This window comes from Equus asinus, chromosome 11 (assembly GCF_041296235.1).
Source record: "Equus asinus isolate D_3611 breed Donkey chromosome 11, EquAss-T2T_v2, whole genome shotgun sequence".
NCBI classification, from domain to species: domain Eukaryota; kingdom Metazoa; phylum Chordata; class Mammalia; order Perissodactyla; family Equidae; genus Equus; species Equus asinus.
Genome location: NC_091800.1, coordinates 50163784 through 50189519, shown reverse-complemented (window position 1 = coordinate 50189519; position 25736 = coordinate 50163784). Strand labels below are relative to the sequence as shown.

The 25736-nt window shown below is 35.9% G+C and overlaps 1 long non-coding RNA gene across 1 annotated transcript in view; it reads left to right on the top strand.

Moving 5' to 3' along the window:
- Positions 1-25736, top strand: part of LOC139039798 (uncharacterized) — a 104128-nt gene that overhangs the window by 18096 nt on the left and 60296 nt on the right. Inside the window, exons 3-4 of the long non-coding RNA XR_011493023.1 lie at positions 15442-15535; positions 18097-18197. This is a non-coding gene — a long non-coding RNA (uncharacterized lncRNA). The remainder of the gene's footprint in view (positions 1-15441; positions 15536-18096; positions 18198-25736) is intronic.

Below are 25736 nucleotides of genomic sequence, written 5' to 3'. Positions count from 1 at the left end.
GTCCCAAAATGGAGGAAAAATAATTTTCTTCGTAATAAAATTTACTTCATTTGTTACCTCACAAATGGAGTTTCTTACCCGATGCACATAAAAACAGCCAATTATTATGGCATCAGCTTTTAGGAGAAGAAATGTAGCTTTATTTTGTGAGATTGATCTGCAAGGAGACAGGGGCGTATGCTCTCCGATCTGTCTCTCTGATGCAGGACTTGGGGCACAATTTATGGGGTGAAGGGCAGGGCTGTCAGAAGTGTGGAGATAGATGATTGAAGGCAAGGAGAAGGAAGGTAATTGATGAGCTGCACAAGCGTAGTCAAGCTTCATGCCTCTTCATAGGACACATGTTCATAAAATGATGGCATTACCATGATCCAAGGGTGGAGTTTTTAGCTCCTTGACATCAAAAAGGTCACTTATCCAGCATTTGCGCAGGCCCAGTTGAGAGGTTGGTGGTCTCAACGGGCCTGAACTGGACAAGGGGTCTCAGTTCCTGAAAAACCACTCTTAATTACTCTGTTGATAAGACGGGGTCAGGTGAACTGGTCCTGGAGGGCCTGTGGTTACACATTTAGCACACTTATTTATCCTGCCTTCAAAGTGTGTACAATCCTGAAACAGTTGAGATTATTGAAATCAGTGTGTTTTGAGCAAAAAGTGAAGGAATATTTGGGTTGATTGGGAAGTAGTTAAAACATTCAAGAAAGAGTCTTGAATCAAAGAGATGAAAATAATTCTTGAAACTAAAGCATGGCATATGGAAATCAATAAGTCTGAGTAAAAGTATTCATATGTATTCTTCCAGTGTGTAAATGAATCCCAGAGAGACATGTGTGGAGTTGTGGTTACTTTTTCTGGCCACTTGAGTTCATAGTTAATTAAAGGATATGGAGTGGCCTGGAAGAGATCACCCTTGAGACAGCCCCAATCGTCCAAGGCACTTAGGTACCATGAGATGTGTTCAGGGCCACTTCAGAAACCAGAAGTGTTCTATATCCTCAGTTTAGTATATTTCACTCCTCCCTGGCCCAATTCCTTTTTGATCAGGTTTCATGGAAAATCTGAGTATATTTGCTATCATCACATACTTGTGATTCCAGTCCATGACACAGTGCTCAGGAGGGGACTGTGGATGAGTGTGAAGGGAGATCAGATGGGCCCAATACAGCAGTGGTAGGATCCATAGGCTTTTTTTTTTGAGGAGATTAGTCCTGAGCTAATGTCCGCTGCCAGTTCTCCTCTTTGGCTAAGGAAGATTGGCCCTGACCTAACATCTGTGCCCATTTTCCTCTATTTTGTATGTGGGATGCCTGTCACAGCATGGCTTGAAAAGCAGTGCATACGTCTGTACCTGGGATCCGAACCGGTGAACCCCGGGCTGCCAAAGTGGAACGTGTGAACTTAACTGCTGCGCTGCTGGGCCAGCCCCAGATCAACAGGCTTTTGATGAGACCTCTGGTGCTTTTGGATGTGGAGAAACCACGCTAAATTTATTTATTTGAACAATTGTTTACAAAAATGTTCCTTAATGACACAAAACTCTTAAAACACCTCAAGGCAATTGATTTGAGTAATTTTTTAATTATAGAGAAGCAGAATGGTCTGTAGAACAAATAACTCTTTGCTTCAAGCTGCATGCAAGCCTTTGACTCCCAGTTATGACGCTTTATGTAGGTACTCTCTGTTTCCTTTTTTAGAGAAAAAGGAAAAAAAAATGCTGTAAGGACGATTCAGTGAGATAATGTAGAATGTGAAAAAACTTCATAAATGATAAATTACAAATCAAATAAACACTACTGTTGAAATAAACTTCTAGACCTAAGAGAGAGCCACTCCTGCCTGGGGTGCCACGTCAGCAAACCGAAACTTAAGATAACTTTCGCGTCCCGGTAAATGCTCTACTTGACCAGAAATGCAGCATATGCAGTCAGCTAATCCCCAGACGCCAACCCAACTCCGAGCTCTCTACTTACTTCCTTGTTCCTTCTGACCCCAAACAAGGGTGACTACATGGCCCCAGCCAATCAGATATTTTCTATTTTTCTCTTCCTTGTACTGTATTCTTTATCCTATAAAGGTGTCCTGCCTCCACCCCGTTTTGCATTTCTTCCAATGGAGACTGTTCGCTTCATCAAACGTTAAAGTTTGTTTGTATCACTAAATTCTTTAATCATTTTTTAACCACTATTATTTTAAAGAATTCTTTATTTTGAAATAACAGTAATTTCAGATTTACAGAATAGTTGCATAAATTAGTACAAAGAATTCTCATATACCTTTCACTCTGATTGTCCAAATGTTAATGGTTTGCTGCGCTTGCTTAATCATTCTCTCTTCTTTCTCTGTTTCTGTGCTTCTGTCTATCTCTCTGTCGATATATGGACTTTTTTCTCAACCATTTGAGAATAAGTTGTAGGCGTAATGTCTCTTTACCCTAGATACTTCAGTATGTATTTCCTAAAAACAAGAACATTATCTCACATAATCACAGTACGCAATAAGGAAATTAACAGTTAATACAGCACTGCTCTCCAGTTTACAGAATTTATTCAGATTTCACCAGTTGCTTTCTAACATCTGAGATTTACTACTATCAAATGGCCAACGATTTTAGAAACATACATTGGAACACATCCGATTCCTAGAACTCAGAGAAAATGGAAAGGAAAAATAAGGAAGAAAACAATGTGATAATTTTACTCTCTGAATAAAAGCCCACTTTCTTTTTTTTTTTTTTTTAAGATTCCTTCTGAAAATACTGTCTCCATCTTTGCATAGATTGCCAGCACTGGAGAAGTGATCATGATTTATTCACTAATTCATGCTTCACGAACTCAGTGAATGTTTATTGAACAACTAGTATTTACCAAATACTCTGCTAAGTGCTAGGGAAACTAAAATATGGTTTTTGCCTGAAAGGAGCTCAGATTCTAATTAGGAAGACACTATTTTCAGTATGGATAAAAATTGATTCAAGAGATTATGAAGTGGAGAGAAGAAAAGGCGAAAGAAAAATCTCTCCATCACATGATTTTAGATGCAAAAGGGAGAATATAATTTCATGAATTGTGCTGCTGAGACGTGGTTGGGAGATGGGTGAAGGATCGATTGTTTCCCTGGCACAGGGAACACATATTTTTAATGTGTATAAATCCAGAGATAGAGTATGAGATTGCTTTCTATTTATTGAGAATTATGTGCTCATCTGAATCAATAGATTCAGGTTTTATTAAAATTTGGGTAAATACTATTTAAAAAAATCACAATAAGCAGCATAACAAAAATAGAATGCAAATTTTAAAATAATATTTCACAGTTTCCTTTTATTGTTGAAACTAAGATAATCACTTCTTAATGAAATTTCCTTAGCCCACATGTTAATTTAGGTAGAGTATAATATAAAAGGAGAAACATGCAAAATAGTCTTGAGAATGCATGCATTTGCACTAGGTGATACATGCTTTGGGAAATAAAATGTTCCAATTTAATTTATTCAGTTTTTACCAAGACAAAGCAAGCAACATATGATGCTAAAATAAAAATTGAAGTCAAGCCAAAAAAAACAAAAAACGAAAACAAATTCAACTAACTTACTTTACTAATGCTGATGTGGGCTACTTTAGATATATTGTAATAGTAGACAAGTGATGTATGAAAATGGACATTTTTTCTTTATTGACTTTGAGAAACTTATGATTATCTTTCGGTCATGAAGTATATTTGTGCCTAGCCAAGTGTCTATGGGGCAATGGTTTTCAGCAAATCACACATACACAGGTAGTATGATAAATAAAAAAGAAGGAAATATCCACATAAAATTTAAGCCTAGAATTCTGTTAGACTTAGGTATCTCAGAACAAATGATTTGAAGAAAAATTGGAGCTAGGCCAGGAGAAAGCAGTTGCAATGATTAAGAGAACGAAGGGATTAATTTATAAGAAAAGATTTAAGTAGACAAATATATAGCTAGGCAAGTAATGACTACAGGGTTATTATAAAATTCTACAAATATTTGAAAGTTAAAAGGTGGGAATAGAATTATTTAAAACAATATAAAAGAGTAAGTTAACCAGGAGTAATTTAAGTAGAATAACTCTTTGACATTGAAAATCATTAGTTTTTGGAAAACTCTTTTTAATAGGAAGTTAAAAGTACCTATTCTTTCTGAAGATCTGAAACTAGACAGGAAATGATTCTTGATTGTGAGTAGTTGTTCTGGCAAGTGGAAAAACTGATCACATTATTTGACTCTCTATCCTTTTCCATGAACAAAAAAGTCAAAGATACTAAATCTAAGATTTGTTAATATAGTGTCTACCAATTACTCAAGAGCTGAAATTAATTGTTAGGGCCCCAGTAACAGTTTTAGATTGTACTATGTAATTAAACTCTTTATTATATACTGACATCAACAGTGTAGTATCTTTTATTTGGGGGATAATAATTGTCTTAAGGCTTTCTATTTTCATTCTAAACAGAGCCTAGCAGTGTTGGGTACCCACTATGACCTCAACATATACTTTACTAAGTAGAGCGCTGTATTTACTTTGTAAGCAAGGTGTTTACATTTGAATTGATTCCAGAAAAAATTTGAGATGCTTACGTATCCTACTTCTAATTTGGAAGATTTGTTTGCATATGTGAAAAGACTTTTCTGTTGCTCCATGCTCCACCAATTGATTGTGAAGTAAAAATTCTGTCTCAGCCATTCTAGCCTTTCAATTCCTCTTTCTGCTGTCTTAGTTTAGAGCCTTTCCATTTCCCACGAGACTAGCTTAAGAACTAACACTCTTTCTAACTTCATTCTTTTCCGTTTTATATTCCTCCTCTACCTTGCTGCCAGAGACATCTTTCCAACCCAAACCTGGTAGTGTCTTGTATTGGTTCAAAAATATTCAGTGGATCACAGTTACCTACAGGATAAAGTATAAACCTATTCATTCAAGTCCTTCCAAGATCTGTCCTCAATTTACTTTTTCAGCCCCGTCTCCAGCTACTTCCTGTGCTTCATATCCCAGGGACTACATGGCCTTTCTCACACTCACTTCTGCTTATGCTGTTCTTTTTGCCTAAATCCTTCTCATCTTCCATAATTCCACTCGAATGCCACCTTTCCCATGAAGCTTCTCTTGAAGATTTATATGTGATTAATTATTCAACGTTTTGCATTTGTTCTGGCATTGATGTCACCTATATGGCTCAGATTATTTTTTGTGTCTCATGTCTCATTTTCCCATGACTGTACATATCTTTGAGGACAAAATCTGGATCTAATTCACCACTCACACTCCTCAACATATGGACTTATATATAGTAGGTTCTCAATAAATTTTTATGGAATGAATGAAATGACAGAATGCTCATCATCTTCATGTGGAATAAATCCCAGGAACTAACAACATGGCAAAACAGATGTGTTTTTCTAACTATACTGGATTTTTCTGATAGGGCAAGGTATAATACACTTTTTTGTTTTAGGTTTCCTTAGGTGGTTTCCAGATTTGACTTAATTCAAGCAACACAAAGACGTAATGTTCTAGTATACATTTCATCCTCTACTAGACTCTGACTCCATAGCAGTTTGTTTTTCTTTGCAGCCATTATCACCACCAGACATATTGCATATTACAATTTAATTAATTGTGAATTATTTTTTCTCGTCTTACTCTGGAGTGTGAGCACCAGGAAAGTAGTGCTTTGTTTCTACTTATTGCTTTATTCCTGTTGCTCTCAACAATACTCGACACATAGCAAGTGTTCGAGAAATATTTGTTGAATAAGTAAGTGAACTTACAGTGTATCATTTGTGTGATTCAAAGAACCACTTTTTTGTTAGGGCCAATTTTGAGACTATTAGATTTGGCATTTTATAAAACATAAAGCATGTAATAATAATTCAAGTCATTCAGAAAACTCACATTGATTAGTCAGAATTTTAATTTTTTAGGAAATGGTAGACCATTGTCCGTGTATGTTAATAGTAGTTATTAATGGAAATCTTGCAGCACAGAAAAATATTAGACATTTCTCTATAAGGCCTTATACGTGTTATAGAAAATGATATAAATATGAAATACAACTTAGTTCCCAAATAATTCCTTGACTTTGGGGATAATGATGAATTTGATTTGGTACACTTTTTGGCAGATTATTGTACATCATTTGTTTTTCATCATCTTGGTTCTTTTCATCGATTATCATTGAAAAAGCTGTTCTAGTTCCTTTTCGAACTAGACTATCCTGACAACCTGTGATAGAATTTCTAAAAGGCCTTATACATTTTAAGAGCAGAGCCTGTGCAACTTAAGGAGGAAGAGTAAAATGCATACCTGCCTTGAATTGTGTCAACCCGTGATTGATTTGATCTTAGACTGGCTTGTGAATATGGTGCAACTTGTACCGTATACTGTGTTCACCACCCACAAGTGCACATACGGATTTTGTTAAAGGACTCTGAAAGTGAAGATATTCTATTAGCTCTTTTTAAAAAAATTGTCAGCTCTTGTTTTGTCTTCTCTCTCTTTTTTTAAGACCTAAGTATATGATTATCAGCTAATTTTGCATTGTATTTGTAATCAAGTAAAATAAAAATGAGATGGAACTCTTAGTTAATATAGAAGTAATCACATAATTTTTGAGTTTTAAAATATTTCCCAAGATTTAAAGGTATTATTGTTTGTTCTCTTATTGTCAGGAGGAAATAGTTAATTTCCTTAAAGAGATCACTTGATTTCTTGCTATATTACCACCACCTGTGTGTGTGTGTGTGCGTGTGTGTGCACATGCGTGCATCATTATCTTATTTTTCTTTATCATTTATTGATAATTTGGGGCTTACATATACTAAAATTTTTCCAAGTAAAAGACAGCATTTTCTCAGGACTTTCAAGTTTCTACACATATCAAAACTTCTTTAGGGTTAAAATAAGGCATAGTAAAGCCTAATTGAGGAGGAGAGTTTTGATTTTTTAAAAGAATAAAGCATTGATTTTTACCATTTTACAGATTTATTCAATGAGAAATTACCAAATTCATGATGCACACTTCCCAAATAATACTAGATTATAACATGATTCTAAACATGCTAACTTACAGATAAAGTAATGCCAAAAGTTAAGACAAATTTGAGCCATATCACTGAGAAGAGATCGGAAAAGGTTTTGAATTTAAAAAAGCACAAGTTCTACCCCTAGTTTTGCTACAGGGTTTTCTGTGATCTTGGCAAGTCGCTAGCTCCATTTGTCTTAGTGTTCCCATCTGTAAAATTGTGGTCATTATACTTGACACTTCCTTTCTTAAAAGGGGATGTTATAAGGATGAATAAGGTAATGCGTTGTGGTAAAATGCTTTGAGCTCCTTAGAAGAAAGGTGCTACATAAATACAGAGCATTATCTCACATGAAAAATAGCTGCAATACTTTAAATATAGCTACCAAGAGGCACAATCACCTCCTAATCTATTTTTTTCTCAATATGGAAAATTCCTTACATTAAAAGAAATGATGTTCACATATTGATTGGCGAATATATCATGACTTCTTTCTCTTACTGTGTCACTAATACACTTTTAAAACTTAGATAGTTGTCAAGCACACTATCAGTACGTCCTGTTTCTTGCACTGGAAACTTTGGAGTCATCTTCAGTTCTTTTCTCTCTTTTGATCCTTAAATCCTTACAGCTTTTTCTTGATAGTGTTTATTAGCTCTCTTTTCTTTCTCTTTATATCCCTGGGCACCTTTACAGTGGTTAAGAGGTCAGATTCAGGCGCCAGAGTGCTCAGGTTCAAATCCCAGTTCCTTTATATTCTATGCAAACTTGGGCATATTATGGAACCACCCTGTGCCTCCATTTACTGATCTGTAAAATGGGTGTCATAATGATACCTATCTAAACAGGTTGTAGAGGGAAAAAAGTTAATGCATGTACAGCTACTTGTAACTGTGCCTGCACATAGTAAGCTCTCAATAAACTTTAGCTGTTATTATTCTGTGGACAACTGCAATACTCTTGTGTTCGTTTTTTATTCATCAAACTTGTGAAGGCATTTGCATCTTCCAAGAGTCTGCCTTTACAACACAATTTACCTTTCTTTTTAAATTAGGTTATTCCTTTCTTAATTTCGAATTGAATCCCCCCAAACCCCTAAATGACCATCTTCTAGTTCCTAATCGTGAGCTTGAAATTAAACCTCTAACATCCTTCATAGCTGCTTGCATCCATCCAAACTGCCCAACCTCATTGTCAATAACACATGGGCAGGCATGTGGCTTCAATCAGGTAAATGTCCCTGTCATTCTTCACCAATGTGTCATCAGCTTCCGCTCTTAACTCCTCCATTTCTCTTTAAAAATATATGCCCATCCTTTCTCTTTCTCTTCTTCAAATCTCCACTTCTCTGTGGAGCCCTTTTCAATGATTCCCTTTTTCTTCCGATCTGTCTAATCACTTCATGAATAATAACTCATCAGCACATTGTGTAGATCACTAACGTATAACTGAATTTGATTATGTAGTTGATGTGTTTATATTTTTACGTACAGTATAACTTTATATTGCTCTTTGAATCAGGGTGAGGCATTATCTATACCAAAGAGAGGAGTCTGGAGACCTTTTCTCCCTTGCCATGGGTACTGTAAATTAAGCTGAAATGGGTATTGTATGTACGGAGTTCTCTGACAAGCTTCTGAAATTATCCTTTGTTGATTTAGCAGTTCCGTAGCATACGGCTCCTCTGACTTCCTGTTTAGTCTCTTAGGTCCCAAAATTTTAAGTGAACTGCTTACTACTGCAAGTTTTGAGCTGAGCAGATATCATATGTAAATACATTGTTTTAGGGAGCCTTAGAGAAAAGTTCTAAGCAAACAGTAATAACTACCCATAGAATCATAGAGGCTCAGGGATAGAGAGGTCCTAAGTGTCATTTATTTTTTAAGACCGAGAAATCACAGTAGCTCCTGTTCATATTAACTTAATAAGAGATAATTCTAGAGAATGATCTGATATTTCAATGTTTCCACAAAAACACTAATTTTAGATATCACTCATTTCTGCTTTAAATACGTTGCATCATATAATTCTAGCAAAGCTTAGAGTCAGTAAAATTTCTGACTTGGGAATGAGAGTGGGGCATGTGATACCTCATGCTGAACTCGAAGTTAATACTATTTTACAGGGTCTACTCTTCTTTGTCTCAACTCTTCCTCTCAAAACTGTAGTAAAATCTCTTCTATTTATTAATGCTGTGTGAGTGTGTGTGTGTGTGTGTATAGAACAGGATGGTAGCGGAGGAATGTTCACATCTTTGTAAAACTGTGCAGACAAGAAACTGTGTATAGAAGCAGGTGTCTAAAAGGCAGAATTGAGCATCAGTCTGAAAAGTTACTTCCCCAGAATACAAAGAAATCTTTAAGAGGGTTTCAGACTTCGATAGGGCCGTGTTTTGGAATTGGAGCCAATCTAATCTAGATCTCAAGAGACAGGTTGACCCCACCTTATATGTGGCTTAGACATACAACATTATAAATACAGATAATTTTCATCAAGTGCGTTTGAAAGACAATATCTTCATTTAGAGCTGCAGACTATCTTCAATAGAATAACATGGAATTTTGATAAAATACTAGGCCCCTTTCCAGATTTACCAAAAGAATCCCTGGGGTTGAGTGCAGAGATTCTTATGCACATTAAAGTTTAAGAACCACTGCCTTTGAAGCATATCTCCTATTTTGTGTATATTTCCCCTTTAGAGCATAGGTATCTTGAGAGCCATAATATTTTATACTTTTGCAAAATTTATGGGATTTCTATTTAATTTGTAAGTCCCTTGGCAACCATCCCATCACAAATGCTCAATAAATATTGTTAGATTGGAATGGAATTACGACAAATGTATTTGCCATTTTATACACTTCCGGAGAATCCCACAAGATGTTAGAAAGAATATGACTGTATAAAAATGCCTGCTCTCTTTTGCTCTCCTCTCTCGCCCCAATACAGTAGGTGACAGTTGAACTATGACTTGAATTGACAAAGTCATTATAGTTTAAGGCGAATATAGTATCCTTCCAAACCTCCAAGTTTTAACCAATTGTAAGCTTTCTGGCTGTATTAAATGACCTTTGCCCCAGGCAAAAAAAAAAAAAAAAAAAAAAAAAGCCAGAAGAGTGAGACTTCACAGACCTTTCATGTCCAATAATCTTCACAGTTCTTAGTGGCGCTCTGAACTCCAGACCTATGTGTCCAACTGCCTTCTCAGTCTCTACTTGATGTCTAACAAGCATCTCAAACTCAGCCTTCTTATGTGCTCAAAGTCCTTGGAGTCATCCTTAACTCCTTTCTCTCCTTTGGACCGCATCTTCTCTGTGAGCAAATATTTTAGTGGTACCTTCAAAATATGTGTGAAGAATCCAACCACTATTTAATTCCTTCACTCCATCACTGGTCCATGTCACCCTCATGTCTTACCTAGATTATTGCATTAGCCCCCTAATTGGTTTCTCTACTTCCACCTCTGCCTCCTGCAGTCTAGTCTCAACACAGGAGCCACAGTGAAAAACCTTTACCAGATTATGTCATTACCTGGCTCAAAACTCTCCAATGCTTCCCATTTCACTCAGAGTAAAAGCCAAAGTCCTTACAACAAAAATCAGTCTTATCTCAGCAACATAACCAGTTTTATTTTAGCAACATAATATAATTATATTAGAAAAAAGCAAATGTTGAATTTAACAATCAGTACTGTTAATCCTCTTATATTAGCTCTTACTATGTGCATTTTAAAAAAGAATTACTTGTTATATATAAAACTTTCATTACACTTTATCCATTAAGACTTATTTATCAAGCACAATATTTACTTATTAGTATTTATTTTTCAAGCATGTGCTCTTGTCCAAGCACTATGAGTATCTAAGAGCCTGTAGAAGACACAGTTTATTGCAGACTTATGGAAAACTTGGGTAGAGTTGGAACAGCCAACCACTGTCATTACAGAAAGATCTTTATTTCCTTTAGAGTATTTATTGCCAGAGATTACAATCTTTGGTGACTTTTTCTTTTAAAAGAAAAGTTTTATTAGTCTTTTAGTATTGCTTTAAATATTTCTTTTTTCTGTAATGGAGTGCCTTTCTAACTTGTCACAATTATAATGGTAGATGATCTGTAGAGAAGATTAGTGAAAGAGTTGAAATTTGGACATTGCCTTCATAAATTTTATACTGCTTTGTGATTATACCCTCCTGCCAACACACACAACGGTGAGCCTGAATCCTGAAATTAAAAGAAAAATCACCAATTTCAACATATTGGGTATTTGAAACCAAATAGGAAAGGTAAATTTTATGTATCTAAAAAAATTAACTTTCTGTCAGTTGTGACAGTGTTATAAAGATAAAACCAAAATTTCTGTCTTATAAAGTTCACAACTGACTTGAAAATGGTTATTATTAATTTGGCATACTTACATGTCTTAATATACAATAATATGAAATAGTATTAAATGAGTGATAATCAAAATACTTTGCAAACATTGCCACACTTTATTTAAAGATGAGAAAATCTGGAATTTCCTAAATTAGACAATATTTAAAAAAAAAACACCAAACTCAGAGCTGTGGGAAATAAAAACTTTTGTATGTATATATATATATATTTTTTTTTTTTGGTGAGGAAGATTGGCCCTGAGCTAATACCTGTGCCAATCTTCCTCTGTTTTGTATGTGGGATGCCACGACAGCATGGTTTGATGAGCAGTGTGTAGGTCTGTGCCTGGGATCTGAAGCTGCAAACCTTGGGCTGCCAAAGCAGAGTGGTGAACCTAACCACTACACCACCAGGCTGGCCCCTGTATCTTTTTTTTAGTCGAAAAATCTCTCTGGGGCCTGATAGCTTATAGCAAATGTTTTACTACTGTATATCTTTTAATGGACTAGAGGTACTGCAGCCAGCCAGTCAGGCTCTATCATATTAGTGCTACAACTGTGCAGTCATATTTTTTAGCATGTTATTTTCTTTTCAAGGGAAAAACTGGAAAGTGGTACTTAGCCTAAAATATAATCCTATCAATTTTACATAAAATATTGATAAGAAATAAAAATTTAGCATCTCTGGTGTGAATTCACTAGACTGCACAAAATACAAATATATAGATTAAGGAAAGTTAACATAATCCTTTTATGGGAACTAAAATCAATTACATGTCAGCTTTGTAGTATTATAAATGTATTTAGTCAGCATAGAATTTTTCCAGCAGTGTTTCCTGCAGATTGAAATTGACTAACCAGATGTTAAATATTAAATAGAACTAATCAAAGCATGGTTCAAGAGACTTTAAAAACAATGATCAAAGGGGGCTATTTATTACCTGATGCATGTTACTATTGAAATATTGGCTTTGTGATATTGCATTTAAAGTTAGTTTTTTCAAGATCCTAGTTTTTAGCTTTACATGAACAATAATTAATATTAATAAATTAACTCATAAACTATGTAATTGGATCATTGTGCGTAATCATGGTTGGAAACTTGACCGAGAGATTTAAAGCTCAATTCATAGGAATAAAACTTTAGTGGGATATTTAGAACATATATAACTTTTAGTCATAATATAAGCATTGAAAAATACTGGGATTCATTTGGTCCATGTCTATGTACACACATGCGCGCACAAATAAAAAGAAAAAGGAAGACAACACTAGAATTGCTTCTGACGGATCTTGGAACAGTCATTTGGTCAAACCTTCTACTTTCAGAAAAGTAATTATTCAATTTAAAAAAAACAGATAAATAAGTGATTTTAGGGTAAGATTTCCAAGAAAAGGCATTCTGTAAACTCTTATGAGCTCATCCCATTATTTTACCATAGTGCCAGCGTTTTTTTTTTGCTGATGTTCAACAAGAACCTTTCACAAGATCTTATGTGAGCTCATTTTCTCTTGATATGTATTTGGGAAAGCAAAGTTGATAGACTTTTCAGTACCTGATGTTATTAATTTTACGATTATCACAATATTTTATATAAATAATTTACAAAAAGATCTTTCAAAGTTTAAAGGTTCCAATAAATAATGAAATTCACAACTATTCATACACCAATACATACTTTTTAACCAATATACAATGCAATATTTTGTATTTCATGTTGGAGGAAAAAAGGGAAATGAGGTCAAACTAGTAAAACTATTCAAAATGTTCTAACTTATTCTTAAATTTCTTGGCATCTAAGTTGTTTTTGAAGCAATTTTCAGTTTCTTTTTATTCATTTTCCGTTGTTTTCTATTAGTAATCATTTTGAAGCAAGCATTATTACAAATTTTCAAAGGAAAAAACCTGTTTTGATATAGGTAATACTGATTCTTCTGCAGAAATAAAGATTTACTGTATGCCAAGCTAAGTTCTGTGCCTTGAACGTGCTAAGTTTTGATATAGTTTTAAGAGCAAATCAGAAAAATTTTTGGAGACAAGGGTGTATCTTCACACACCGCATCCATACAAGTGTATCATTAAATTTCATCCATACACTGTCCTAAATGGCCCTTTGCAGCTAATTCGGCACTTATCTTCTCCAAAAATTCTCCTCCCAGAGTGATCATCTTCTACTCTTACAACTTCCTTGAATTTTTTTCTCTCAACAATTTGGGATATACACATATGTAGTTTTTATTCTCTGGTTGTTTCATTTATCTTAGCTTCCAAACCAGTATAAACATCGTTTATTTTTCTGTGTCTGCAGCCTAGTGCCTTTGTAAAACTAAGAATTCAATACATTTTGGGCTACCTTGAACTAATTCCTTAACCTCTTTTGTATGTCGATTTCCTCTTCTGTACAATAGGGGTTGATAATAGATCTACCTTTTCATGAGCGTCAAATGAAATAACAGTTTGCCTGACCCAGTGTGTGGCACGTGATAAGAACTGTGTAAATATTAACTATTTATAGTTCTTGCATGAATTAAATTAGCCAAACTCCTCCTGAACCTCATTTGTTTTCATTTTATTTTTCCCCTCTTGGTATGGGATTTCATAGTTCAGTGCCTGCTGGAAAGAGGATTTATTTCTATTTGTAGTAAATGTACCTCTCCAAGTTTCGAGCTCCCTCATTTTAGCATTCTAATAAAATTTATTTGTTTATTTATTTATTTGCTGAGGAAGATTTGCCCTGAGTTAACATCCATGCCAATCTTCCTCTATTTTGTATGTGGGTCACCATCACAGTATGGCCACCGATGAGTGGTGTAGGTCTGCACCCAGGAACTGAACCCCATCTGCCAAAGTGTAGGGTGCCGGACTTAACCACTAGGCCATGGGACCAGCTCCAGCAAAGTTTATTTTAAAAATAAATTTGGATCATAATTCTACTCGTGTATCTACCTAAAATATTTCAACTTTTTTATCAGCATTTCATAATGCATTTCCTCTTCCTTCTTTGTGTTCAATCCATTTTTGATGTTTTTAATCCATCAATCAACTAACCCATCTTTATTTGTTGATCACTTTCATAGATGTCGCAATATTGTGGTGAATACACAAAGATAAGAGAGATACAGTCTAATTGGGGTGTTAATAATAACATATGTACAAAATTAGCAAATAAACAATATTTTTCTGTGTTAATTGTGTGGTTTATTACAGTATTTCTGAATAAGAGAAGAGATCTATAAATAACAACTGGAATAATGATGAATGATTTTGTGAAGGAAGTGATATGTTAGCTGGATATTAAAAGATTTAAACATGTAGCATGGAGCAGAAAATGCAGTAGAGACAAGGAGATTAATAGGGGTAAAAGCAGGGGTGCCTAAAGAATCTTCAATAATTAAAGGGTGAAAATTATCTTTGATTCATAGATGTGCATGAATGATACGATTTCTAAGTCTGTTTAATTTTGCAATCTAAATTATAAGAGGATATGTTTGTAAAAAGAGAAAGTTGGCCTCTAGTGGTTAAAGTAGAAATTATTGCTTAAATAAAGCAATACACAATTTTTACCCTTTAGCATTTCTAAGTTTCACTTACATAATATTGGGCACAAAATGGCTAAATAGAAATATCCCTCAAACAGAGGGAGGAGGGGCTGAGGAGGGGGTGTGGGGTGGTGGGAAGACATTTTATATTAGGGTGTTTCACGCTATCTGCATTTCTCCCCATTGTGGGGTATCCAGACATTTTTTTTTCCTTTTGCAATTTGGACTTTCTTTAATTAGGAATCCTGCTAGAAGGATATTAAAACTACCTTCTCTGCTTCAGCATTGCATTAAGATGGAGAATGTAGAAAGTATGGATGGGACACGGATGGGGCTCAGACAGGCTCGAGAAGACAAGGTGATGAGTAGAAGGAATTTGGCAAAGCATATTTGAGGAATTTGCTATTTAAAACCTGAACATTGAGCAAGGAAACAAAGACTAAATAGTAAATGTTCTGACACTGTGACGACATGACCTTGCAGATGACACTAGGGGGACAAAAACAGCACGGACACCAAGACCATCAATAGAACTGAAACAACGCAAGATGGCAAATCCAGATCAAACCTAAAGCAGGTATATTTTATTATCCATTTTCGGTTAAGAGGTTTTACCAGGTCTCTAGTAAAGAGAAATTATAAGTACAATTAGAACCTCACTTTACAACATTTATAGTTTTGTTGGATATAACTAAACTTTAATTAACTGTGTGATAATATGTATATTTTATCTCATTTTGAAATGTTGTTACCATCCTTAGTAAATCCTTCTGCTGTCTTGATGAAATTGTCTCACACTGGAAAAAAAACCATTCAAACTGCATAGAATTTATTTTCAGATTTTAGATTTTATTTCATGAATACTGCAAAAAGTTTTTTTTTTGAGAATGGCAATGATACCTAATAAATATTTTCTGATTTTTGTAATTAAGATTCTTTTGCCCAGAATTGGTAAAACTGGGTAAACGACACGACTTAGAAAACTTTGCTTTAGAAAGGCTCCTTTCTCGCTGGGTATGTTATGAATTGCATAAGGAATCTAGGACTTCCGAGTGGCAGTTTTCTATATAGTAGGTTTTGTGTGCTTAACAGATTAACTGCTTTTTATGTTATTCTTTCTCCCAGGATTCAGGAAAGAAAATGACATAATAGATTTTTTTTCCCTAGGATCACAGTAAACCTTCTTAGTCAAACCCAGTTGCTCCTTGGGAGGTAAAGAGCGAACTAACCTATGTTTCTACAAGTTACAAAATCATTTACATTTATTACCTTTGCACAGTGAGGCCCCAAAGCCTCAGAGCTATGATTCTCCAAATCACTGCATTGTAAGCTTGACTGATTGGTTTAAAAGCTTGTGAGAGATTTATAATGATTCACTGTGTAAGCCAATGATTTTATACTGAAGGCAGGAGGCTGCTTATAAATGACAAAAACTTTAGACTCTCCTCAGACACAGCAGGTGACCAACTGTTTTCATAGGTTTAGATAAAAACGACATTTCCTCTGCGCTGTTTGAACCCCAAATTCGTCAAGTGCGTACACATTATATTGGATACAAGCATTGTAATATTAGCTCTCCGTTTATAGTGCCAGCTTTGGATTATTTGGCTGTATTAATATCTGTGTGTATTTTCCATAGGAACTTAAAAAATTCTATTGCTTTCGAACCTTTTCTTATTTACTTGCATAAACTTTAATTGCTTCCCCAAGTTCCAGATTTGTTATTTAAATAGCAGATATTGCTATACGTTAAGTTGAGAACAATTACAATGCTTAGTTCACTGGGATGTTTGACAACAACATAGAACAACAGCATCTTTTACCGTTTAAAAGTTTACGTAGGTAAATTGCCATCATTTAAATATGGTATTGGTATAGATGAAAGAAATAGGAGTAATGAAGTATACATTTAAAAAATATTGAACTTTGTTGATGTTTTGCCTTGTTTGGTCAATGAAGAAAATTTGAGATTTGTGAGCAAGACCAAATGTCTTCATTAGGAAGTCATTAAGGGTAATAAAGTTATTGGGAGTATTTAAAGGAGAGGGCTACAGAAATATCTATCATATCAACACTCTAGGAGTCTCTATCAACTAGTGTATTTCCCACCAGCAATACTGGAGGTGCCACCTGGACCGAGCACAACAGTGGCTGCAGGTGCAGTGTGTGTGTCTTTCTTGGAAGAGAATGAAGCCCCACCATCATTCTAGTCTGCTTTATTAACCACAATTCAAGCTGCTCTGCTCCCTCTGCATCTCCACAACCAATAAGTCCTTCCAACCTGTCTCTGGCTCGCTTGCCCCTTTACCCATCATCCCTTCTGCCTAATACACAACTGGCTTTCTATCACTGCCTTCTTCTCCAGACTTCTTCCTATTCAGATCAGGTCTACACTGGTTTTTCCACATTGCCTAGTGCTACTCTCTTATTTTGAATAAATGCCCAGCATTATCCCAAGTGCAGCATGGTATTTAACAGCACAACCCTTAGACTCAGACCCAACTTCTGATCTCCATTCTTTCACCTGCTAGCTGTTTTACTTTGGCTGAGTTACTTAACCTCTCTGAGCCTCAGGTTCCTTGTTTGTAAAGGGGGAACGGATGTTAGCTCAGGGCCAGTCTTCCTCAGAAAAAAGAGGGGGATTGGTAGATGTTAGCTCAGGGCTAATCTTCCTCGGGGAAAAAACCAAAAAAGTTAATTTATGGAAAGTGCCTAGCACCATACTTGGCATATAGTAAGTGCTAAGTAAATCATTGCTATTATTGTTAAGCTATTTTAATAAGCTTAGGTTATTATCAGATTAAAATTAGAGTGTTATTGTTAGATTAAAGTTAGATTGTACTAATTTCTCACCCTAATTGAGTAGTGTCATCCCACATAAAGTAATTTACCTGGAATCTCTTTACAATAGAAACCACGCTTTCTCTCAAGTTTTTATAGTCAATTTCTTGAAGTTCTTATTCTCTACTTATTCTAGTTCGTATATCTCCATCTTGTGTTCATGAATATCGTGAAGGACTTTGTCACATACCTTGTTAAAGCTCAAATATACCATGCCAATGGATTTTGTGGACCTACTAATACATCTTATTCAAGAAAGAGATGAGGTGAATCTTATTGTCTCTCCTTGTCTTCTAGGGGCTGCCAAATACTCCGTGAGTCACTTGCTGTGGATCCTTGCCTAGATTTGTTCTCGAGTGTCTCGGCCTGGCATTTGCAGAATTTACCTCTCCTTTTTGGTAATAGTTAACTCATCCCTGCTTCCCCCCGGCCTCTGTTCTTTGCACGTGCTCTTTTTCCTTCTCTCCGACTATTCAAAGTTCACTGTCAATAGCTTGGATCTACCTTTTCCAAGTTCTCTCAGTAACCTTGACTGTGATTTGTTTAGACCAGGAATCTGAACTTGGTAGAGCAGTGAGGTGCTCTCTTTAATTGCTTTCCTAATCTTAGGCCTTGCTTTTGTTCTCGCTGTTGTTAATTGGATAAGCTCAGTACTTCCACCTCTCCTGCTCTCTCCCACCTACTTCTTACCTACTGCTATGGTCACCATCCCTTCCTTGCTCTGCCAAATATGAAACAGTTTGTGTGTTAAGTCTCTCACTGGAGTGGCTTGTTGACCTTAGAAATTCAGTTTACTTGGTTGCCCTGTGACTCTCTGATGGACCCCCCCAAATTATGACTTTTATCTATTAGCCTGGATTTTCTCATTGTTAGGGTAGTGACATATTCTGAGGCTTTCTAAATCCTAAGCGGAAGAGGAACTGCCCCTCCTTCCTTCATTTCTTAATCCCTTGGAATTTGCCTTTTGGCATAAACAACCTAGAAAAATCGCTTTCTTGAAGAGTTTCATGGGTCTTCTATTGGTGTACTAGTCAGCCTTGCTGTGCTAACAAGTAACTCAAAAGTATCAGTCAGTTAAAACAACAACTACTTATTTTTCACTCATATAACATATTGTTAGCTGTGGGTTGACTACTGCTCTTATGGATCTCTCGTCTCAGATCTCTTGGGCTCTCCCTATGTGTCTCTGTACTTACACAACCCAGGTGAAAGGGCAGCCCCAATTTGGGATGTGGCAGATGGGAAGGATAAGGAAACTCATGGAAATTTGTGACACCTCTCAAAGTATCTGCTCAGATGTAACATGGGTCCCATATGTTCACATTCCACTGTCCACTCATATCCAAGGGAGGATGTATACTCCTGTTACAGGAGGCATGGGCAAGTCACACGCACAGGGGCAGGAATATATAATCCTCTTTCAGATAATGGAGGGTGGGGTAAATAATTATGAACCAGAATACAATCTACCCAAGTGGTGAAATCTTATTTTATTTTCTCGTATTTGACTTGCTTGCAATACTTGAGTTCTCTTAATTGCACAATTGTATTGGTCATAGAGATTTGTCTTCAGTAAAATGGTTTAAACAACAAGAAAATACATTATTTTATATAATAAGAAGCTCAGAAGAGGGTGGAATCTTGACAGAGCACGTCAGAGCCGTGACTTTGCTTTTTTTGTGAACTCTTATCTTCTCCCTCTTGCTTGAGTTGGCTTTACTTATGGTTGCAAAACAGCTGCTAATGGTAATTTTTGCTACATGTTGCTCTGGGCATATCTGGAAAACCTCACCCTATTCTGGAATACAAATTCTTCCTTTCAATATGATTGGGCCAGGATGGGAAATGTGTACCCCCTGGACTAATATCGGTTTCCAGGAGGCATTCATTAGTCTGGGTGGTCTAGACTAATCATCTGGGATAGAAAGAGTGTTGATGAGTCAACCACAATGTCCAATAAAGCTATCTCAATCTTACATCTTCCTAGAAATCTGTTTTTTCCCCATATGTGTATGTATGCATAATATATATATATATACACACATACGTCTCTCTGTGTATATAGACACACACTATTCATAATCTTCTCTTCCTTACACTATGCCCACACTCAATGGGAAGAGAGTCATGCAAGAGTGTGACTATCAGGAGGTGGGGACAATTGGGGGTCATAATAGAATCTGTCTGCTACGATTCTCAACCCGCAAATTTGAAAATTATGTCTATGAAGACTTCCTCAAGGTGATATTCCTTGGAAATGGAAAGATTCTTGGAAAATATTCCATAGAGGACAGTACTATTCTCTCTCTTAGCCAGATGTGTGAGCAATCTTAGGAACTTACATTTTTGTATCGCTCTAACAGCACTTATAACTACCACCTTGGTGTATAGTCATTTTTGTATATATTTAATTTTATTACAGAATTATAATCTTTTGTAAGACAGGGACATATCCTTTTATATCCTGGAAGCCCCCAATATCTAGCACAATGCCTCATTCATAGAGATGATTAGTTTTTTTCTCTGGGCTCCCACAGTCCCTTACATGTCTGTATCACAGGTCATCTCATATTGTATTATAAATAGTTTTATACACCTCTCTCTCCTACTAGCCTGGGTGTTCTTTGAGGGGGAAAAAAAGATGGGGCCTTTTTCTTTTCTTTTTCTTTCCATTTGTTTCTCTCTCCTCCCTCTGCCCCAATTCCTTCTTACCAAGCAGTCAAGTACAGTGCTTAGCATGTAAGAGATGCTCAAGAAATGATAGCTCTGTGAGTAAATAAATAATAATTGTTCAGAAAAAAGTTAGACAAAGACAAAAGGAATTTTAATAGGTAGTGTCTACCACTAGCATGATAAGGAACAATATAAACATGAGGTGCAAAGAGAAAAAATATAAGAAGGTATAATTCTCTCACATTTTTACCTAAAAAAGGTTTTCTGTTTTTAAAAAAAATAAATTGATTTTTGAAAATGAATAGACAGTAGACTACAAAAGGAACTGTTGGCCGATTAAAACTATAGAGCTGAGATTATGGTTCCCTTCTGATCCCTGAAGTTGCTGAAGCCTCTTCAAAGAAAAACAGACATGTTTTAGTATCTGTTGTTATTTATTACTGGGTTGAATTTGATATTTAGAAAATTTGACATAATCTACCTTATAGGATTGTTGTAGGGATCAAAGGAGGTATTATGTAGAAAGTATTTAGCACAGTTAATTTCACAGCAATTAAGGTTCTGGATTCTTTACACGTTGTTGAATCATTTTACCAGCCTTAGGTAAAAGTGTACAGTAGAAGCTTCATGAACTTTTTTTTCAGGAAGCCCAGTATCTGACTTTTGTAATTCAGGGGGGATTTGAATGAGTGTACTGCTTCTCTGAGTTAAACGTGATCTTTGAATTTTGATTATGAGTGTGGGAAAAAGGCTTAATGGCCTTGGAGCTGTGTTGAGTATCTTTTGGGGAGAGTTGGGTAAGGAGATGGGGGTCTTAGTGTCTTCCAGAAGTCTCGCCTTGTTGATAGCTACCTGCTCTATATGTAACCTCCAGCAAATCTAGTGACTAACTCTGGTCTTGGTGTACAGTAGGTGCTCATTAAATGCTAATTGAGTCGGTGAATAAGTCAACTCGGTCCCAGGTTCAGGATTCTCAAACAGGCAGTGAACCTTTAAATGCAGAGACCACAAGTTATTAAGTCTGTGTCTCCAGGTCCTGGCAGAGTCCAGGCACCGAAAGGGTTGAAATGGAGTGACTCAGTTGATAGACTCGCTCCCCCTTTTACAACGAATACTATCTGTGGTTTACTCTGTTTGGGGAGGTTTGTACTTTGACCATCAGGTTTGGGGGGTATACCCCCCTCTTAAGTGAAGGTCATGTGTAAGCCCCATTTCATCTCCAGTCACTCCCTCCATAATCCACGTAGTCTGGTTTCTTCTCTCATAGTCCTGCTGATCTATTCTCTTGCCCACTTCTTCAATGTTGGTGAAATATGTATAACATAAAATTTACCATTTTAATCTTCTCAAAGTGTACAATTCAATGTACTCAATGGCATTAGCGTACATATTCACTATGTTTTGCAACCATCAAAATGATCTATCTCCAGAACTTCTTCATCATCTCAAACAGAACTCTGTACCCGTTTAATACTAACTCCCTATTCTGCGTCCCGCCCATCCCTCCAACCCCTGGCAACTTCTATTCTACTTTCTGTGTCTATGAATTTGCCTATTCTAGGTACTTGTCGTAAGTGGAATTGTACAATAGTATTTGTCCTTTTGTGTCTGGCTTATTTCATGTAGCATAATGTCCTCAGTGTTCATCCGTGTTGTAGCATGTGTCAGAGTTTTATTCCTTACTGAGGCTGAATAATATCCTCTTATATGTATGTACAACATTTTGTTTATGAATTCATCTGTAGATGGATATTCTACCTTTAGACTATTGTGAATAATGTTGCTGTGAATATTGGTGTACAAATACTTGTTCAAATTGCTGCTTTCAATTCTTTGGGTATACTTGGTAGTGGAATTGCTGAATCATATTGTAACTGTATGTTTAACTTTTTGAGGAACTTCCAGCTGCGAAATTCTTTTCCACAGAGGGTGCACCATTATACATTCCTGTTAGCAATGCATGAGGCTTCCAGTTTCTCCACATACTCCTCTCTGATACTTGCTGCTTATCTATTTATTTAGATAATACCCATCCTAATGGGTGTAAAGTGGTATCTCAGTATGGTTTTCTTTTTGTTTATGTCATAATAGTTCATAACATTGTAAAATTTCAGTTGTACATTATTATTTGTCAGTCACTATATATATGTGCCCCTTTCCCTCTTATGCCCACACCCCCAACCTTCTTCCCCTCTAATCTGTTCTCTTTGTCCATGTGATAGTTTATGTTTCACATATGAGTGAAATCTCATATGGTGTTTGTGTTTCTCTGTCTGGCTTATTTCGCTTAACAGAATACCCTCAAGTTCCATCCATGTTGCTGCAAATGGAACGATTTTGTCTTTTTTTTATGGCTGAGTAGCATTCCATTGTATATATGTACCACATCTTCTTTATCCACTCATCAGTCGATGGACACTTGAGTTTCTTCCACATCTTGGCTATTGTGAATAATGCTGCAGTGAACATAGCAGTGCATAAGCCTCTTTGAATTGTTGATTTCAAGTACTTTGGATAAATATCCAGTAGTGGGATAGCTGGATTGGATAGTGTTTCTATTTTTAATTTTTTGACGAATCTCCGTACTGTTTTCCACAGTGGCTGCACCAGTTTGCATTCCTACCAGCCGTGTATGAGGGTGCCCTTTTCTCCACATCCTCTCCAACATTTATTGTTTTTTATCTTGGTGATTATAGCCATTTTAATAGGTTTAAGATGATGTCTCATTGTAATTTTGATTTGCATTTTTCTGATGATTAGTGATGTTGAACACCTTTTCATATGTCTGTTGGCCATCTGTATATCTTCTTTAGAAAAATGTCTCTTCATATCCTCTGCTCATTTTTTGAATGGGTGTTTTCTGTTGTTGCTGAATTGTATGAGTTCTCTATATATTTTGGAGATTAGCCCCTTGTAGGATATATGATTTGCAAATATTTTCTCCCAGTTAGTGTGTTGTCTTTTTGTTTTGTTCCTGGTTTCCTGTGCCTGTCGGAAGCTCTTTAGTCTGATGAAGTCCTATTTGTTTATTTTTTCTTTTGTTTCCCTTGCCTGAGTACATATCGTATTTGAAAATATGCTTCTAAGACTGATATCAAAGAGTGTGCTGCCTATATTTTCTTCTAGGAGTTTCATGGTTTCACATCTTACCTTCAAATCTTTAATCCATTTTGAGTTAATTTTTGTCTGTGGCAAAAGATAATGGTCTACTTTCATTCTTTTGCATGTGGCTGTCCAGTTTCCTCAACACTATTTACTGAAAACTTTCCTTTCTCCATTGTGTGTTCTTAGCTCCTTTGTTGAAGATAGCTGTCTGAAGATGTGTGGTTTTGCTTCTGGGATTAAATCCTGTTCCATTGGTCTTGTGTCTGTTTTTGTACCAGTGCCATGCTGTTTTGATTACTATAGTTTTGTAGTATATTTTGAAGTCAGGGATTGTGATGCCTCCAGCTTTGTTTTTTTTCCTCAGGATTGCTTTTGCTATTTGGCTTCTTTTGTTGCCCTATTTGAATTTTAAGCTTCTTTGTTCTATTTCGTGAAAAAAGTCATTGGAATTCTGATTGGGATTGTGTTGACTCTGTAGATTGCTTTAGGTAGTATGGAAATTTTAACTATGTTTATTCGTCTAATCCATGTCCCTGGAATGTCTTTCTGTCTCTTCACGGCATCATTTATTTCTTTCAAAAATGTCTTATAGTTTTCATTGTACTGGTCTTTCACCTCCTTGGTTAAATTTATTCCTAGATATTTTACTCTTTATGTTGTGATTATAAATGGGATTGTATACTTGAGCTGTCTTTCTGTTAGCTCATTATTAGAGTATAGAAACGCAACTGATTTTTGTAAGTTGATTTTGTACCCTGCAACTTTGCTGCAGTTGTTGACTATTTCTAATAGTTTTCTGATGGAATCCAATCTCATTAGGGTTTTCTATATATAAAATCATGTCATCTGCAAACAGCAAGAGTTTCACTTCTTCCTTGCCAGTTTAGATACCTTTTATTCCTTTCTCTTGCCTAATTGCTCTGGCCAAAAACTCCAGTTCTGTGTTGAATAAGAGTGGCGAGAGTGCACATCCTTGTCTTGTTCCTATTCTTGGAGGGATGACTTTCAGCTTTTTCCCAATGGGTATGATGTGGTTGTAGGTTTATCATATATGGCCTTTAGTATGTTCAGGTACTTTCCTTCTATACCCATTTTATTGAGAGTTTTTATCATAAGTGGGTGTTGGATCTTGTCAAATGCTTCCTCTGCCCCTATTGAGATGATCCTGTAGTTTTTATTCATCATTTTGTTAATGTGGCATATCACATTGATTGATTTGTGGATGTTGAACCATCCCTGTGTCCCTGGTATGAAACCCACTTGATCATGGTGTATGATCCTTTTAATGTATTGCTGTATTTGGTTTGTCAATATTTTGTTAAGGACTTTTGCATTTATGTTCATCAGCCATATTGGCCTATAATTTTCCTGCTTTGTGTTGTCCCTGTCTGGCTTTGGGACAAGGGTGATATTGGCCTAGTAAAATGTGTTAGGAAGTGTTCCATCTTCTTCAATTTTTTTGGAATAGCTTGAGAAGGATAGGTACTAAATCGTCTTTGAATGTTTGGTAGAATTCTCCAGAGAAGCCATCTGGTCCTGGATTTCATTTTTGGGGAGGTGTTTGATTGCTCTTTCAATCTCTTTACTTGTGATTGCTCTATTCAGATTCTCTATTTCTTCTTGGTTCAGTTTTGGGAGGTTGTATGCGTCTAAGAATTTATTCATTTCTTCTAGATTGTCCAATTTGTTGGCATAGTTTTTCACAGTATTCTCTTATAATCCTTTTTATGTTTGTGGTGTCTATTGTAATTTCTCCTCATTCATTTCTAATTTTATTTATTTGAGATCTCTCTCTTTTTTTCTTAGTGAATCTGGCTAAGAGTTTGTAGATTTTTTTTATCTTTTCAAAGAACCAGCTCCCTGTTTCATCGATCCTTTCTATTGTGTTTTTGCCTTCAATTTCATTTATTTCTGCTTTAATTTTTTATTATTTTCCACCTTCTGCTGACTTTGGGCTTTGTTTGTTCTTCTTTTACTAGTTCTATTAGGTATAGTTTGAGATTGCTTATTTGAGATTTTTCTTGTTTGTTAGGGTAGGCCTGTATTGTAGAACCAATTTTCTTGCATCCCATATGAGTTGGTATGGTGTGTTTTCATTTTCACTTGTCTCTAGATACTTTTTGATTTCTCCTTTAATTTCTTCAATGATCCATTGGTTG